General features: G+C 54.2%; 1 protein-coding gene across 7 annotated transcripts in view; it reads left to right on the top strand.

The window, feature by feature from the left end:
- The first annotated feature begins 27 nt into the window (after positions 1–27).
- ST3GAL3 (ST3 beta-galactoside alpha-2,3-sialyltransferase 3) overlaps positions 28–15,476 on the top strand; it is a 205,134-nt gene continuing 189,685 nt past the window's right edge. For 4 of the 7 annotated variants that reach the window (XR_012629841.1, XM_074876241.1, XM_074876240.1 and 1 more), the window contains exons 1-2: positions 28–3,357; positions 3,979–6,594. The gene's annotated coding sequence lies outside the window, so the exon portion shown is untranslated. Of the gene's footprint in view, positions 3,358–3,978; positions 6,595–6,615; positions 8,938–9,432; positions 12,245–15,476 lie in introns of those variants that run through there. The other 3 variants (XM_074876235.1, XM_074876237.1, XM_074876238.1) reach the window with 3 other exon arrangements.

Raw genomic sequence — 15,476 nt, 5'->3', positions numbered from 1 at the left:
GCGTTATTCCTTTCTAATACTCATCTCCTTAATGCTTATCTGGTGAGTTCTGGGGTGTCTTTCAGAGACGCTAAGCAGAGTTCTGTTATTTAAGTACTCAGTCCAGCATGGCTGTTCAACTAGAATGGGGACAGAGCCAGAGTCATCCCTTCTCATTGAAGTACAGACCCGAGACATCTGCAGTAAGAGCTGAGTTGCCTCAGGTTCCCTCTATAGCTGAGAGTGGCAGTGCCAGAAGACAAGTCATCAGAAAATCTGACCTGGGTGCAGAGTCAAACAGCTCTGTTCTTTACTTTGGTGTTGACTCTTAAATTTCACAGTGCTGGTTAAGACTTGCTGAACTGGCCATCAGGGAAAGGAGATTCTTCTGCCTTAGCTCAGGGATTTTTGTTAGTGATACACCAAGTGACCTTGAGCAAATTGCTTATTCAGTGTATTATTTCAGCCCATATCTTTGGAGCCTAAAGTGCCAGGTATTCCTGGAGCCAGCTTTTGTAGTTTGGGAAGATGTTAACGTGTCCTTTTCCCTGACAAATTTGTAGACATTGCACAGAACCTTTAAGTGCGTGCACTTAGGTTACTGTAAAGTGTGTAGTATTTTAGATTCAACATGGGCTATTGCTAAAAGTCAAAATAAGCCTTTTACCTCTTTTCCCATAATCATTCTTCATTTCTTTGTGTTGTTGTTAAAGCTGTTCAGCAGCTTTAGATTTCTCCTTCAGATGAGTGGAGTGGAACACTTCAGATGAGGTGAGTGTGTTGCTACTTGGTTCCAGTAATGAGCAGAGCTGGCAGTGTGTGTCAATAGTTTGCTTTGACCTCACCAGAATGGTCTACAGAGGAATGGGAAACATTCACCTGATGCTATCTTTTGAGGAACACATGACAAATCCATGCAGAAACATCGCCACAGCCTCCTTGCTGCAGCATGAGTAATGCCACAATGCTGAAGTCAAAACTGTTCTGACAGCACCTAGTGAACAAGGGAAACGTGTGGGATGGTACTGGAAAAAGATTTAAATGGTATAGTGTGTGTGTTAGTTTCTAGACAAAACTGAGTGAAGGAGAGATGTCCTTGGCCTGTAATTCTGCATTTAAGAAAAGTTCTCACTTTTATGAATGGTTCTAGTGGGCTGTGAACACCTTTGGTACACAATGCAAGAAAGAAGTGAAGCAGGCCTGCTCTCTGGGCTCTTCCACCTTAGCTGGGGGAGTTAGTCCCGCGTGAGTCGCTGCCTGGCATACCCAGTGTGGGCCCCTCATGCTGCGAGAGGACCCAGCACCCCAGAAATTGGGATGCTCTCGTCTTTATCCACACTGCTGGCTGAAGGAAGAGCTGCCTCCTCATGTGCTGTAGGCAAGGTCAGTGACTGGTGTGCTGGGATATTTTCATACCCAGACTGAAGTCCTCTGTATAGAGTTAGGAGAGACCTGTCTTGGCAGCTCAAGAACTGGTACCAGCCAGTCTCATGTCTAAGCAGTGCCTGTAACTGCGCTGTGATACTGCCCTGGTTTCAGATATGTGACATACAAGTATGCTATAGACCAAAGCAAACTACTTCAAGAATCAAGTCCACAGTCTTGCTGAATTAAGGGAGGCCCTGTTGTACCCATGGGCCTCCAGAGAAGCTTCAGACATGGGGATCAGATGGTTGTGAATGTCAGTTGGATGTTAGTTAATATGCTTGGATTCTCATTTCCTCAAGTGCTGCTGCTTCTCTTGAATACAGTATCTCTGCACCTTCTGGGTTAATTTTTGTGCCTATTCTCGCAACAGGGGTTAACTCAAACTTCATTACTGACAGCCATAAGCAATTAAAAAAAAAAGTTACTCTATCCTGAGTATAGGACATGGGTGCCTTCAGTGTGGGTGGTGGGTGCTGACTGCCTGCAGGTTGCTTGTACAGAGGACCTATCAACTTGCAGCCGGTCCTGTGGAAAATAGGAGAGGTGTCTGATGCTGGTGTGCTGCTGCTGGAGATACAGGATCGTTCTGCTGAGAGCAAGGAAATTGGCGATGAAGAGCAACTACACCGAAGGGCTTAGCAGCCTGTCTGGTTGGAGCTGCGGTTGCCTGCGGTGGATAGCTGCCCAGGCTGCTTGGCTCTGCAGCAGGGACGCGGCTTTTGCTTGTCCAGGCCCAGCAGAGCCAGGGCAGGATGAAGGGAGCAGTTGTGTTGGCAGCCAGAGATGGGTCCGTCCTGAGTCCTTTCTGCCTTTCCCATTTCCAGCTGGATAGATGTTTCCAAACACCATATAACAGCTGGTGTCCACGGGGACTGGCAGGGGAGTTAATGCTCTTACTCTGCCTTTTTCCCTTCTATGCAGGGAGGTGACATGGGGCATCCTGCTTGGACCCATGGCTGTCCTTGCAGTGGGACTGGGGCCAGCCTTGCTTTTTCTTGCTGGTTGGAGCTGAAGGCTCCTCTTGGATCCATGTGGGAGCAGGGGTCTGCAGCACTGTGCCCAGTGGGGAGGCCCCAACTTGGGCCCTCAGCGCTGTGCAGAGCCTGGCAAGGGGAAAGGGACAGAAAAACAGACTTTGGCTCTTCTCCCTCCCCAGCCGGAGCAGTTGAGGGGCTGCCAAGGGCTGTACGGCAGGGAGAAGAAAGACAGCGTTGATGGGAGCTGCGTGGCTCCGAGCTGCTGGGCTGGGAGCCAGGCACGTCAGCACCTGATGGGTCAGCTCAAGGAAGGGCTTCTCGCTCCTCGCCTTCTCCAGCCGAGCCCAGGGTTTCTCCAGGTGAGCCCTACTAAGGTACAGTTTAGTGAGGTTTCTCCTGTCCCACAGCTCTGCCTTTTCTGGGCTCCACTCTCACTGGTGTGGGGCATCGCTTTGGCACTAGTGTGCTGGGGGATCTTTCCCCAGGAGCCCAGCTCCTGCACTGCTGCCCTGGATCATGCTGCCTTGAGGCAGCTGCCTGGGGTCCCTCCTACCTTTGTCCCCCAGCCCCTGTCAATTTGTGGGGGCAGCCCTGGTGTGCAGACTCTGCAAACGAGCAGCCTCCAGTCATGTGCTGGCTGTGCTGTGCTGAAGCTGCACGGATGGTTCCCAGCGGGAGGTGTGGGGCTGGGGCTGTGGGGCCAGTGCCTGGGGGCTGGACTGTCCTCGTCTCTCACAGCAGATCCCCACGCCTTCTCCAGGCAGGCTGGAGCACCTCAATCGTTCCTCTGGGAGCTGCTGGACAGAAGAGCCCTTGTGCAGCCTTTTTCGGAGGTGCCTGATATGTGCTGGGGGAGACTTTCCCCTTCCCGGTGAACGGATGCCTGGCTACAGCTGGGCCCTGCCCGGTGCCTCAGAGATGTTTTGGTCTCACCCCTCTCCCAGCACAACCTGTCCCGCAGACCTGCAAGCAGGTGAGATGGCTCAGGGCTCTGCTCCCTGGGGACGGCTCCGCGGGGGCTCTGAGAGCTGCCAAGGGTCCCGATGTGGGGAGCAGCAAGGCAGGTCTGTGCCTAGAGCGTGTCCCTCTGGGAGGTGCTGCCCGGTCAGTGTGGCCTTGGCCCTGGGTCACCAGCCCGGGAGAGGTTTGGCTGTGCTGGGGGTATTGCCCTGCTGGCCCGGGCTCTGATGAAAGCGCAGCGTGGGGTGGGGTGGCACTTCAGGTTTGGGGTCAGTGATGCTTGTGACATCCTGGGGACACCAGCTGGGCTGGGATGAAATCAGCGTGGGTTGGCTGCGGGCTGGAGCAGCCGGCGGGCCCTCTTGGACAGCACAGCACCAGGGGACGTCCAGATGGAGGGAGTGGGGCTTGTGGCTCAGGGCGGGAAGCAGTCATGCTGCCTGTGGGCTGGGCTGGGTGCACATGGTGGGTCTCCCGGTAGCTGGCCAGCAGTGGTGGTGGTGGTGTTGGCTGCAATGGGCCCTTAGGCTGGTATCCTGGAGGCCAGAGGAGCTTGCTCGAGCTGTGTCTGCGTGCTGCCAGGAGGGATGCTGCACCAGAGGACAGGGGTGCCCTGAGCCGCCTTCTTCCACAGTCGCTGCAGCCGCATGCAAGCTGGCAGAGGGCCTACGTGGGTGCTGATGTGCTTCATGTACCCCAGCGTGGTCATGCACAGCGGTGGTGAATGCAGAGGGTGCTTCAGGTCTAGTGGCTGAAAGCATGTGAAATGTATCCTGAAGGCATGCGCTTGAGAGGGCTGTGGGATGCTGGGCTGGACGGTAAGATCTTGTGCCCTGTGTGCTGCTGCTTTGGGAGGAGGGTGGGCAAATATTTTGCTGACCATCTCTGAAGCAAGAGAGAGGAGCTGGCTACAGAGGGACGACATGGCTGCTGGTGGGATTGGGGTGCCAGAACAGCTCAGATGGCAGCTGGTAGAGCAGCTGGGTGGGAGCTTGTCAGCCCCTGTGTGATCCTGGGCTCCTAGTCCACATGTAGGGCTGGACTCTGAAGAAGCCTGTTGCAAAGCAGTGCTGCGGAGCCAATGTTTACTCTGCCACGGTGTGGCCTGCCCCAACTGTGGGCTTCTCCTGGGTGGCAGCTCTCGTGGGCACTCTGGGGTGGTGTCGAGCCAGCTTGTGGATGGCTTGGTGAACCTGCTGCTGTGTGTCGAGTAGCTCTGACAGGGCTGTGTTTGCCTTCCCAAAGCAGCCCTCCTTCCTGCCCTGGCCTGCCAGCATCCCCAGGACAAGGCTCGGGCTCTGCCTGCTGGACACGAGTCTGTCAGAGCCAGAGTCTCTGCTTGGGACTGAATTCGTGCTTTTATCCTGTAAGCCATTCTTACAAGAGCTGGCACGTCCCTCCTGGCTCCTCCAGCAGTGTCTCTGCTACTTTTCCCACTCAGTCGGGTTTATTGGGTGGACGATTGCCTGAGTCTCAGCGTCAGCAGCCGTGCTCACTGACTGGCCCTGTGGGCTTGAGACGTGCAGGGATGGGGAGGGAGGAGCTGACGGCTTTGCCCTTTGCTGGCGTGTTACAGGGCGCAAGGCCAGCCCTCTTCCCGGACAGGCTGCAAACTCAGCCATGCTCCTCTGCTTCTCTGTCTTTTCCTGTGAGCGGAGGTCTGAGCCTGCTCTCCTGCTGCAGCTGCCCCCCCCCGCCATGACTTGCCCTCCAGCTCCATGTCCTGCTGCACTTGCACCCACAGAGCTGACAGCTTGGCTGTCTGGCTGCACTTTCAACTTGTTACGGGGTGTCTGGGCAGCACCCTGTTTCATCGTTGTTAGGGGTTCACGGCAGCAGGCTGTGAAACCCCCTGTTCCCCTCTTCCTCGCCCTGATTAGTCCCATGGACACAGGAGGGACGATGCCTGTGGAGCTGCTGCTCTCCCCTTGGCTGGGACAGCCCCAGCAGTGATGCTGTGCCTGGCTGGGATGCTCTGTGCCACGCTCTGTCCCTGGCACGCCTCTGCTACAGGGATTACCGGGGCACAGCACAGGATCCCGATACTCTGTGTGGCTGCAGGGCAGAGGAGCTGGCGCTGCCCCGGGTGCTCTGGCAGGGACCAGCCATTTCCATCTGCGTAATGGAGACTGTAGCACAGCCACCATCGGCCCACTCCTGGGATATTTTTAGGCCTGGCTGTGCTGATGAGGGAGAGATGACAGGCTCACTCCGCATCCGGACCACGAGATGCCTCTTCCAGCCGCAGCTGCCTGGTGCGATGGGAGGAGCGTGGGTCTCCAGCAAGGCTGCTGAGGGCCACAGTGTGCTGGGGCTGGAGCCACAACCATCCCCCCAGGAAAAGCAGCACTGCCTGTGTGCTGTGGCTTTGGGCTCACTGGGAGCAGCAACTGGTGCAGGATACCTCCATCCTCCCCCCCTCCCTGGACTTGCACAGCTTCACTGGTCTTGAGAGAGCAGTTTAATGTATCACCCAGATCTCACTGGCTCTTGAGCTTGAGGGTGTTTCCTAGCTTGTGAAGGAAAAGGAGGGAGGTATCTGATCAGATGATGCTGTGGGTCTGAAACGTGGGCAGCAACACTCTTGCACGTGGTCACTTGCTGTTGCAGAAATGGGGACCCCTTCTAGCTGAGGAGCTTTTCTTTTCTGCAGGGCTAGAGGCTCAGAAAAGTGTTATGGAGGAAGGGATCAAAAATTCCCCTTTTGGGCAGATCCCTGGGTGGTGATACAGCTGGCACAAAGTGATGAGTCAGAGGTGACTCTGTGGTGAGATGCTGGAGAGCAGGAGGTCTGGGGTAGGAGGCTGTCCCCCTTGGCCTGCTTGTGTGCAGCTGGTCCCCCAGCACTGCTGGAGATGCCTGGAATGAAGCAGGTGTCTGGTGCTCTGGACTCATGTCCAGAGCTGGGAGTGCTGGGAGGTGACAGTGACAAAACAGGTCTGTGTCCTGGGTGCTGGCAGAGGGGGGGAAAGAGCCCAACGCTCCCAGCAGTGCCAGGGTCTGTGGCTGGGGCAGAGGAGAGCTGTGCTGGGGCAGGCTCCTCTGCCCAGCTTCACACCAGGGCTCACACACCAACCCAGATGGGTTACAGGTGCTGGACTCTGAACACAGTACTTGTCTGGGTTGCTGCGCAAATCAGTGGTGCTAATCTACCCCATCCACCAGGAACCAGTCTCTCAGAGAGGACGTCAACACCTTGCTGTGGTTAATTTCTCCCATCCCTGTGTTGGAAGGACCAGTCCTGCTGCAGGTATGAACCTCCCTCAACTGGTTACTGAACCCTGGAAAGCTCCAGCCCTGAGCAGCCACCTCTGCCTGGCCCTGTGGACCTGCCAGCCTCCCCCAGCGTAGCTGTGGTCTAGGTGATGGCCTCAGAAAGTTCATACTCCCTCCACTGTGGCACAGGGAGCTGGTTCCTAAGGGGAAGAGGGTGGGGAAGCTTTGCTGGAGAGGCTGAGCTCTGTCCCTGCCTTCTTGCGGCTGGGTTGGGGGGGGCTGCAGCTGCCTCTGAGCTGCAGTGTGTGGGAAATGAGGGACCTGCTGCCCTGGCTGTTCCCCTGTGGCTGCTGGGACAGGGGCACAGTTCTCCATGGCTGGCAGCTCTGCACACACACTGTTTAGGACCCCTCTTGCTACAAGAGAATCTAGTGTTCCTCTAGTCCTGTTCTACCATGGGATTGTGCAAAGGCTGATGATGTACCCAGAGAGGTTTGGTGTGCTGCAGCAGCACCCCCTCTGTCTGTGTCCCCTGCCTGGGGCTGGCAGCTGCCTCTTCATGGTTGCTGTTAGCCTGGGTCCTGCCAGCAAACACAGCACCCAGAGGCACTTCCCCCTGGTTGTGCTAACTCCTCGTTATGCAAAGCAGCTGCAAGAAAACACAGGTTGCCACAAATGCTGAATCTCTAAAACACAGCATGTTTGTGCCCCTCAGCAGAGCACCAAACCTTGGCCACATCCTGCAGTGCTGGGGTCTGTGGGGCCCAAACCCCCACACCCAGCCCCTACACCCTCCCACACTGGCCCTGCTCTGCCCTAGGGCCCACCCTGTGCTGGGTGGCTCCTCTCCTTCCTTCCCTTTCCCAAGAGGGAGCAGATAAGCCTCGGCACCCAGGAGTAGGGCAGGCACTGGGACACAGTGGGGCTGCCTTGGCTGGGCCCCTGCCAGCCCAGCACCTTGTGCCAGGCTCTCGTGTCCATGGGTGAAGCACCTGCACCAACAGCTCTGGCACCTCCTCCCACCACCTTCCCAGGGACTGGCAGGGTTCATGCAGCCATTAAGTTGTCTGGCATTTCCCCTTTCCTCCCAGTGCCTCTCCTTGCCCTCTGCCCTTGCTACCTCCCCTCTCCTTGGTCCCTTTCCCAAGCACCATGCTTGCCCCAATCTTGGGTGAGCAGGTGGTGGGATGCTGCAAAGAGTGATTTCACTCTGGGCACATGGCTGTGCAAACTGGGAGGTTTGAATGTCCCTTGGTGCCTCACAGTGGGTTTTGAGAAAGGGCATTCACCTACACAGGGAGTGCAGCCTGCTGTTTGCAGACAAGACTTGCCCTGGGAGATGCTTACCATGACAGTGTGGCCCACCAGCCTGCAGTACAACTTGCACAGGCTGTGTTGCAAAATTGGTGCTTTTTATGATAAATCATGCAAGAAATGGGGCCAGCAAAGGTGATGTGAAATGATTTATTCCAAAGAAATGTCCTGGTACCCATGCTATCAGTTCTGCCCCAGCCTGGCAAAAAAAGGGCACATAGCCATGATTTGTGTCTGAAATTGTGACAAATGACATCATGAAATTTCAAACAGGGCACAACTCAGCTGCCACGGGAGTGCAGCTCACCTGGGACCAACATTGGCTCCCAGCCATTTCCTCAGGGCACGTGAGGAAAAGATCAGAGTGACACAAATGTGGGAGGTTTATAAATCTGAAGTGGGGACTGAACCAGCAAAGCCATGGGCTATTGTGCTTACACTGGGGGTTTTGACACCAGGGCACTTGGGCACGTGTGGGAGAGACCAGTACAAGCAACAGAGCTGGTTGCTGTATTGTGTGAAGATTGCTGGTGTGTTACTTGAGTTCAGTTCACCAGGCATCAGGGAGCAGTGGAGATGATATGGAGTTCAGGTTGAAAAGGCTGAAAAGAGGAGCCTGTGGCCATGTGGCTCCATCACCACAACGGGCCAGCTGAAGGTGCATAAGGGCTTGCCTGCTCCAGTGCAATTAAGTACCGAAACTCCAGTCTGGAAACGCAGCATTCCCTGGGTAAAGGGCTGGCAATGCTCAGTGCTGCAGGCAGGCAGCCTGCCTGCACCTGAGTGCAGTATAACGCTGTGGAGACAGGTCAGGCTGTCATGCCTGGTTTTAGAAAAACATGTGCATGAGCAGGAGGAGCAGGTGAGCAAGACTGTCCTCAGGCTGAGCCCCTCTGCACCCTCCCCAGTGCCTTCTCTGGCATGTGAGGATCAGTCCTGGCTTCCTCTTTGCTGCTGGAGCTGCTTGGACAGATCAGGAGCAATGAACCCAAGGATGTGTATGGATCAGGGTGAAACAGCAAGCACGACCAGGCGGCAGCCGTTCTTCATGACCAAGCCACAGGTATCAAAAAAATTAAATTAGAAGTTGAGACCATCTAATCTTATTTGTGAGCTGCTGGGTGGTGGGGATGGCTGCCCCCGCAGCCTTCAGCGACTGTGCTGCAAAGAAAAGTACTTAATTTCAAGGTTGAGTTTTTCCGTCTTCAACTCCTCACCTTCAGATCCTGCACTTCCCTCTGCCGGACTGACATGCTGCCCATAGCAGTGCTCTCTTCCCCCCATCAGTGAGGAGACCTTCTCCTGGGGCAGTGGAGCAGCCCCCACTCCTCACATCTTGCACAGCCTTATTTTCCACATTTCCAAGTCTTAGCTCCTTTTTTGTGCTGGTGTTGTTGCTCCTCAGGATTTCTGTGTTGGTTCTGAAGTTTGGAGAGCTGGACCAGACATCAAGCTGGCTTTGTCAGAGCTGTAGAGGCAGAAGCACTGCCGTGTGTCTGCTCAGAAAACCCCTCTGTATGCTTCTGGCTCACGGCTCTTGGAGCCAGGGTGCTGAGATGCAGGCTCATAGCAGCAGTTGTGTGTGGGGACAGCTCTCTCTTTTGGCTTTTTTTTCTTAATTCCAGCACCTGCCCTGCTTTCCGTGAGATCCTCCACCCTGTGGTACAGCCTGTCCTCTCTGGTCCCGAAAACCTTCCTTTGCAGCCCATTACTGTGCTGTGGGCTGTTATCATTTTATCAGGCTGTTCAGCTCGTGCTGTAGGAGCAAGCAACCTGTTCAGTATTTTATCAGCCACAAATGTAAGACTTCATCTTGTCATCTAGACAACTGATTTAATAAAATGGCACTTGACCAGGAAACGGTTGCTGGGGGTCTAGGTACACTGCCTGTTGTTGATGTCTCCCCATTAAGACTTGGCTCACTGACAGGTCTCAAAACCTACCTGTTGATGTATGTAGTTGTTAATCTATTGTGAGCTTTATTAATTCTTCAAAATACATACTTTTAATTAAAATCCTATGTCACTGTTGATGGCAGCGGAGAAAGCAAAGTGTGCTCTATAGATGCTCCTGCGCTCACCAGCCAGACCTTTCCTTTTGCCCAGGGAGGAGTTTCCCTGCAAGGTCGGTGCTGTGTAACACAGCACTCAGGTGCCCTTAGCCGTGCTTTTGCCTCCCCAGCAGCAGTCTGGGTCTCTCTGCTGGTTCTCTGCCCATTGCTTTGGCTCTTTGAATTACTCTGGCCTCTCGCCAGTTGAGTCTTTGTTAAAAATTAACACGTGTGTTTAGGAGGGCTGATATTTATGTCATCAAAACATCGTTTGCAGATTACCTGGCCCTGTGGCACGAACGTGGCTGGTTTGGGGAGCTGCAGCCTCTCCTTGTGCTGCTGCTGTGCCAAATTCCCTCCCCTTCACAACAGCACATGAGATGGGGTCACCCCTGCCGTGCCCAGTTGAGAGGAGGCAGTGGCTGGATGATACCTGCCTGCCCTGTCTGCTACTTTCAGCTATTTTTATGGCATGAAAAGGGACGGGGTAATGCCTGGCTAGAGGGCTCGGGATGAGCCCATCGGGGTCCATGGCCGTCACAGCTCTAACCGTCTCTGAAATTCAAGTTTATTCAGCAATGATCTCAGAAACTCAAGGGCGGCAATCTGGTTATGTGCTCCTGGCTTTGGAGAGGCAACACAGGCACAGCCAGAGCTGGGCTCCTTCCAGGTTCCCACTGCACCGGCACGAGGAAGCACACTGTGATGTCTGATGGTGGCACGTGGGCTGGGAAAGATTCCCTATTTCACTCCCAGGACTCAGGTAGGCTTCACTGAGGGGGCTGCTGGGGAGAAAGAAAACCCTTTGACTGGCAAATATACGAAGACTATTTGAGCTGGTTTCTTTAAGGGGCAGAATTAAAGATGGAAACTCCACCCAGTTTATTATTTTTGAGAGGCTGTTTTCATGCTGTGCAGCCCAGTAACTAGGCGGTGCACCAGATTCCTCAGTGACTGTTGTCACTGAGAGCAGGTTGGGTAAAATGTTAAGAGGCATTGCGAAATATTTCCCCGACATCACACTCAAACCAGTCTGGATGCCAGCAGGCACCACTTGGTTCTGCCCTCTGCTCTATTTCACAGCACAGTAACCTACTGAGAGCCGGGATGTCTGCTCCTGCAGAGCTTGCTGGGGCTCAGCGAACCTTCCTCCTGCCTGCCAGGCTCAGCTCCCTAAGCCCTCCCAAATGTGGCACTCCTCTCCCCTGCAGTGGGGTCTGCGTCCAGACCTCAATGGGCTACAGGAACCTGCAGCAGCGTGCTGGCAAGGGGAGACATGGGCTGCCCGGGTTAAACAACCACCAGCCGGAGGGAAATCCCCCCAGACTCTGCCTGCAGACAGTCTCTTGGCCCCCTGAGGACCTGCGGGCATGGCACCCCGTGTTGTGCTTGCTGTGGGTGCAAGCCCACCTTTGCAGACTGCTCTGGGATGCTGCTGGAGAGGCAGCCATGACATCTGTGATCCTGGACAGGGTGAGGGAGGTGTGTGGGAATGGAGGTGTCCCATTCCCCCCAACTCCGGATGTGCAGCTGAGACACATGCTGGCCAGCCCAGGTGGCTCTAACCTGCCAGGGGTGGATGCGGAAAAGATTTGGGACAATCCTGCCTGAATGCTTAGTCTGATGCTGTGGCAGAAAGGACCAACACAGCCCTTTGAGACAGAGAATAGGAAAAGGCGGATTTAATCCCTGTGTCAAAGCATTAGGGAGGCTCATTGTGGGATTCTAAATCTTGAAAAGGATTCAGGAAAATCAGAGAGGCTGTGTAGAGCAGAAATGCAAAAAATCGCTTGAGGGTGGGAGGAAAAGCCTGGCAGTAAGAGAATTAAGCGACTTGGTATATTTAGCTTATCAGAAAAATAGATGAGAGGGGGTTTGCTTGCAGCATATGTGTAGTGTCACAAAGACAAAATGCCAGGCTCTGAAAGGCTCTTTAATCAAGCAGAAGGCAGAACAAAATGGTACGTCTGCAAGCTGAAGCTAGACGCAGGGATGTGGGATGCTCTTCTGAACGTGAGGGTGAGGGACTCCTGAAACAGACCCAGAAAGGTGGGAGTCTCCAACGCTTGTCTTCAAATCAAGCCTACCTCCTTTCTTGGAAAATATGCGTGAACCAAACATAGCGTATTGGAATTAATGCAAGGAGCTGAACCGTTGAGTGGCGTGCTGGCCGGCTGCTTGCACTCGCACAGCCGTGTGTCAGGCAGGACCACTGGATCATTTCATCTGAGGAAGACCCTGGGAAGCCTGGTCCAGTCAGGCAGAGTGCTCGGGGGGAGCCGTCCAGGCAGGCTCTGGGTGTTTACCTGCGCCCGTAGTGGTAAGTGTGGCTCTTTGCTGTTGAAAACATCTGGAGGGTGGCAGGATTTTTCAGCCAAGTTCAGCTTGTTTTAGCTTGTTTTGTGTGGGCCTGCTGCTGATGCTGTTTAATGTTTTCTGTTCTTAGAGTAGCCAGAGCACCAGAAATGTAAAGTGCCGTCCACAGACTGATCACACTCAGCGCTCAGAGCCTGTGTTTAAGAATAATATGTAATGAGTGTGTGAGATTAAACAAGTTTGGTCAGAGAGATAAAGCCGAAATATGAGCGTGTTACGGCCCAGATTGCATTTCCCAAGCCTATGCATCAGCAGAGGTAATCTCTATCTAGTCATTACTGGAAAGAGATCTTTGCTGTGGTATTTAGTGGTATTTAATTAGTAATAAAATACTATATTAATTAGTATCAGGTCTGATTTGATGACATGTAATTTGGGGGCAAGGATTACAGTGTGAGTATTAGAATGAGAATTTTTATAGGGCAGTCAAAATGAGATTAGCAGCCTCACTACAGAGCGAGTCCAGAGACTGACGTGTGTGTGTTTGGCAATTGATGCAGATAGTTGCAGCATAACTTTATTTACTGATGGGAGAAGAGCCTGTAGCTGTTATTTACCTTTATGTGTCATTCCATATAATGTGCGGCTCAGCCACCAGGAAAGAAAAAAGCAAGTAGGCATCATTTCAGCAGGAACGCCCCGTGCTGCTCAGCACCACGTGTGACGTGCATTTGCAGAGCAATTTTGGCATGCCCCAGGCAGGCTCCTTCCAGAGGAAGGGAAGGAGGAAGCTTTGCTGATGGTCACCCTGATGTGCCCAAGCCCCACTGGGGACTTGAGTGGCTGAACCAGCACCTGGCCCCTTGCACAGCTTTGACCCAGGTGTGTTATATGTGCCGATGGCACTGGCTCATGTCTAGTCCAACATGAGCACCCCAAGCAGCACTCAGGGTTGATGTAGAGACATGGGGTGTAGGACCCCTTACTGCCTACTCTAGGCAGCAACTGGTCCCGACTGTCCTGTGTTATCTGCTAACGCAGCCATCAGCCATGCCCTTTGCCAGAGCCTTTTTTTTCTGTGTTGCTGCGGGAAATGCTCTGCAGACACATGGACAGCCACGGGCTCAGCGGGTCAGCTGCAAGTGGGTTCTGTTGAGTAGGATGGGCTGCAGCTCTTGCCCTTTCATTTGGTCAGTTTGGCTTTGAAAACTCCAGAGCATTCTGGAAAGCGACACGGCAATATGATAGGATTTAATCAGACTTAATTATTCCCCTGCTGTTGATCTCCTAGCAACATCCAGCTTGACATCTGCCTGTGAATGAAACGTGTAAGCTAAGTAGGAACATGTTCAGACTGAAGTCCTGCTACTCAAACCAAATCACTCCACTAATCATTGCCTTAATTCATCTCATGGCCATTAGACAGCTGCCGGGAGCTGGTACCTGATTTCTGTAGATGCACGGCACTTGCCTCCTGAGTTTTTTCCAGGCTGGCAAGCAGCGTGACTTCATCCTGGGCTCTTTCCAGCACACTGACACCTGATAACAGGGGGTAGGGTTTCCAAGTGACAATCACAGGCTCAGGAGCAAGCCCGGGCCTTGTTGTTATCTGGCTTCGTGCTGTAGGTCCCCGCTTATCATCAAAAGCAGATCACCCGCTCTGCCTGCAGACCGCAGGCTTTAAGTTCTGAGTGCGCAAGCGGTAGAGCCGGGGCAGTTTAGGTGAGGTTTGAGGATGGTTGGAGCAGATGTGGCGCAGAGGTGGCAGGCATCTCAGGCAGCTCCATGTCACCGGGGCATGGGGGGTCAAGGCAGGGAGAAGAGTCCCGGCTTACACGCATGAAGAGTCAAAGAGGATCAGGCATAAAGCAAGTGTTTGTAAGGCAAAACTGGGCTCCAGCCAGACGTGACGCAGCGCAGGAGTCAGTGGGGTTATTGGAGGAAATGAGCCCGGTGGCTGAGCTGGGGCCAGCGGAGGAGGCTGCCCAGCCTGTCCCTGGTGAAGCCAGAGGGAAGGGAGCTGCCTCAGCCGGGTGAGAGTGACCAACGTCCTGAGTGGGTCAGCCCTGGGAAGCTGGGGGTTGGTGCAGGCAGCAGCAGGCGGGGCAAACCTGCAGATGGATGGGACTGTGTGGATGTGGTCATGGGCCCTTTCCATGCACCTACTTGGGCGTATATTGGTGCTGGTGATACCTGGGTGTTGACATGAGTCTGTTTGTCTCCTGTGCTGCATCTAGAAGTTGTTGTTGGCATCCAGAAAACCTAATAGGATGTTAGTGCGGCACTTGTCTCCCCCATGTCTCTGCAGAGGAGCGTGACAGCTCTGCCAGCCAGGCTGTGTGGGTGCCACGCTTGCGGCCAACCTGCATTGACTTCACGCGTGCTGCACTCAAAGTGGGGTTTCTGGCTGTGAAAGTGGGGCTGTGTGAGCCCCTGCCAGCTCTCCCTGCAACCTCTGTGGGCTCTGCCTCTCACCGAGAGCTGGGCAGCGGGCTTGAGCAGTGCTCAGCTGGCCCTGCACCATCCAAGGAGATGTCTGCCAGTCAGCTGGCACCTGGGCTTGCCTGCAGTGGGAGCTGCCACCACACTGGACATGATCTTAGCTTCCCTTAAACTCACGTGCCTTTTTGTTTTCCTTGTGTTATCAGTGACTCATGGAGAGTGGAAACAGGAAATCATTGGGCTGCTTAGCTGTCCTGAAGATGCAGGTTTATTCCTTACGGTCTTTTTCCTTTCAGATGACTTTTCCCTCCCTGTGCCTAGTAATTTCCCTCTTTATCATTCCTTCCCTGTGCTGCCTTATACTTGTGTTCCTCACTTGCCCTGTGCCTCACGAGTGTTAGGGGTTACCCAGCAAGGCTGTGGGGCCAGTGGCTGTGGGAAGTGTGAGGTGTGGGCTGGCCCCACCGCTGCAGTGCTCATGTGGCAGCTGTGCAGTGAGAAGGTGGAGACAGTAATGTAATGGGAACTGCGTGCCGAGGGCTGTGCGACACCGGCTGTGGAGGGTGAGCTGTGCTGTGCTGTGGGAGGGCAGCTGATGTGGTCCCTGCAGCCCAGTGTGGTCCTTGCAGCCTGGTGTGGTCCAGTGGTGGAGGCTGTGCGACACTGGGAAGCCCAGGGAGGTGACCCAGTGCCGTGCAGTGGCTGGGCAGGACCTTGTTGGGTACGTACTGGTGTGAGGATCTGCAGAAGCTGGAGAATAGCGTGAAGGCAGTGGCCCAGGGCAGTGACTGGGT

This window comes from Strix uralensis, chromosome 8 (genome assembly GCF_047716275.1).
Source record: "Strix uralensis isolate ZFMK-TIS-50842 chromosome 8, bStrUra1, whole genome shotgun sequence".
Classification (NCBI taxonomy): domain Eukaryota; kingdom Metazoa; phylum Chordata; class Aves; order Strigiformes; family Strigidae; genus Strix; species Strix uralensis.
This window is presented reverse-complemented; position numbering and strand designations above follow the sequence as displayed.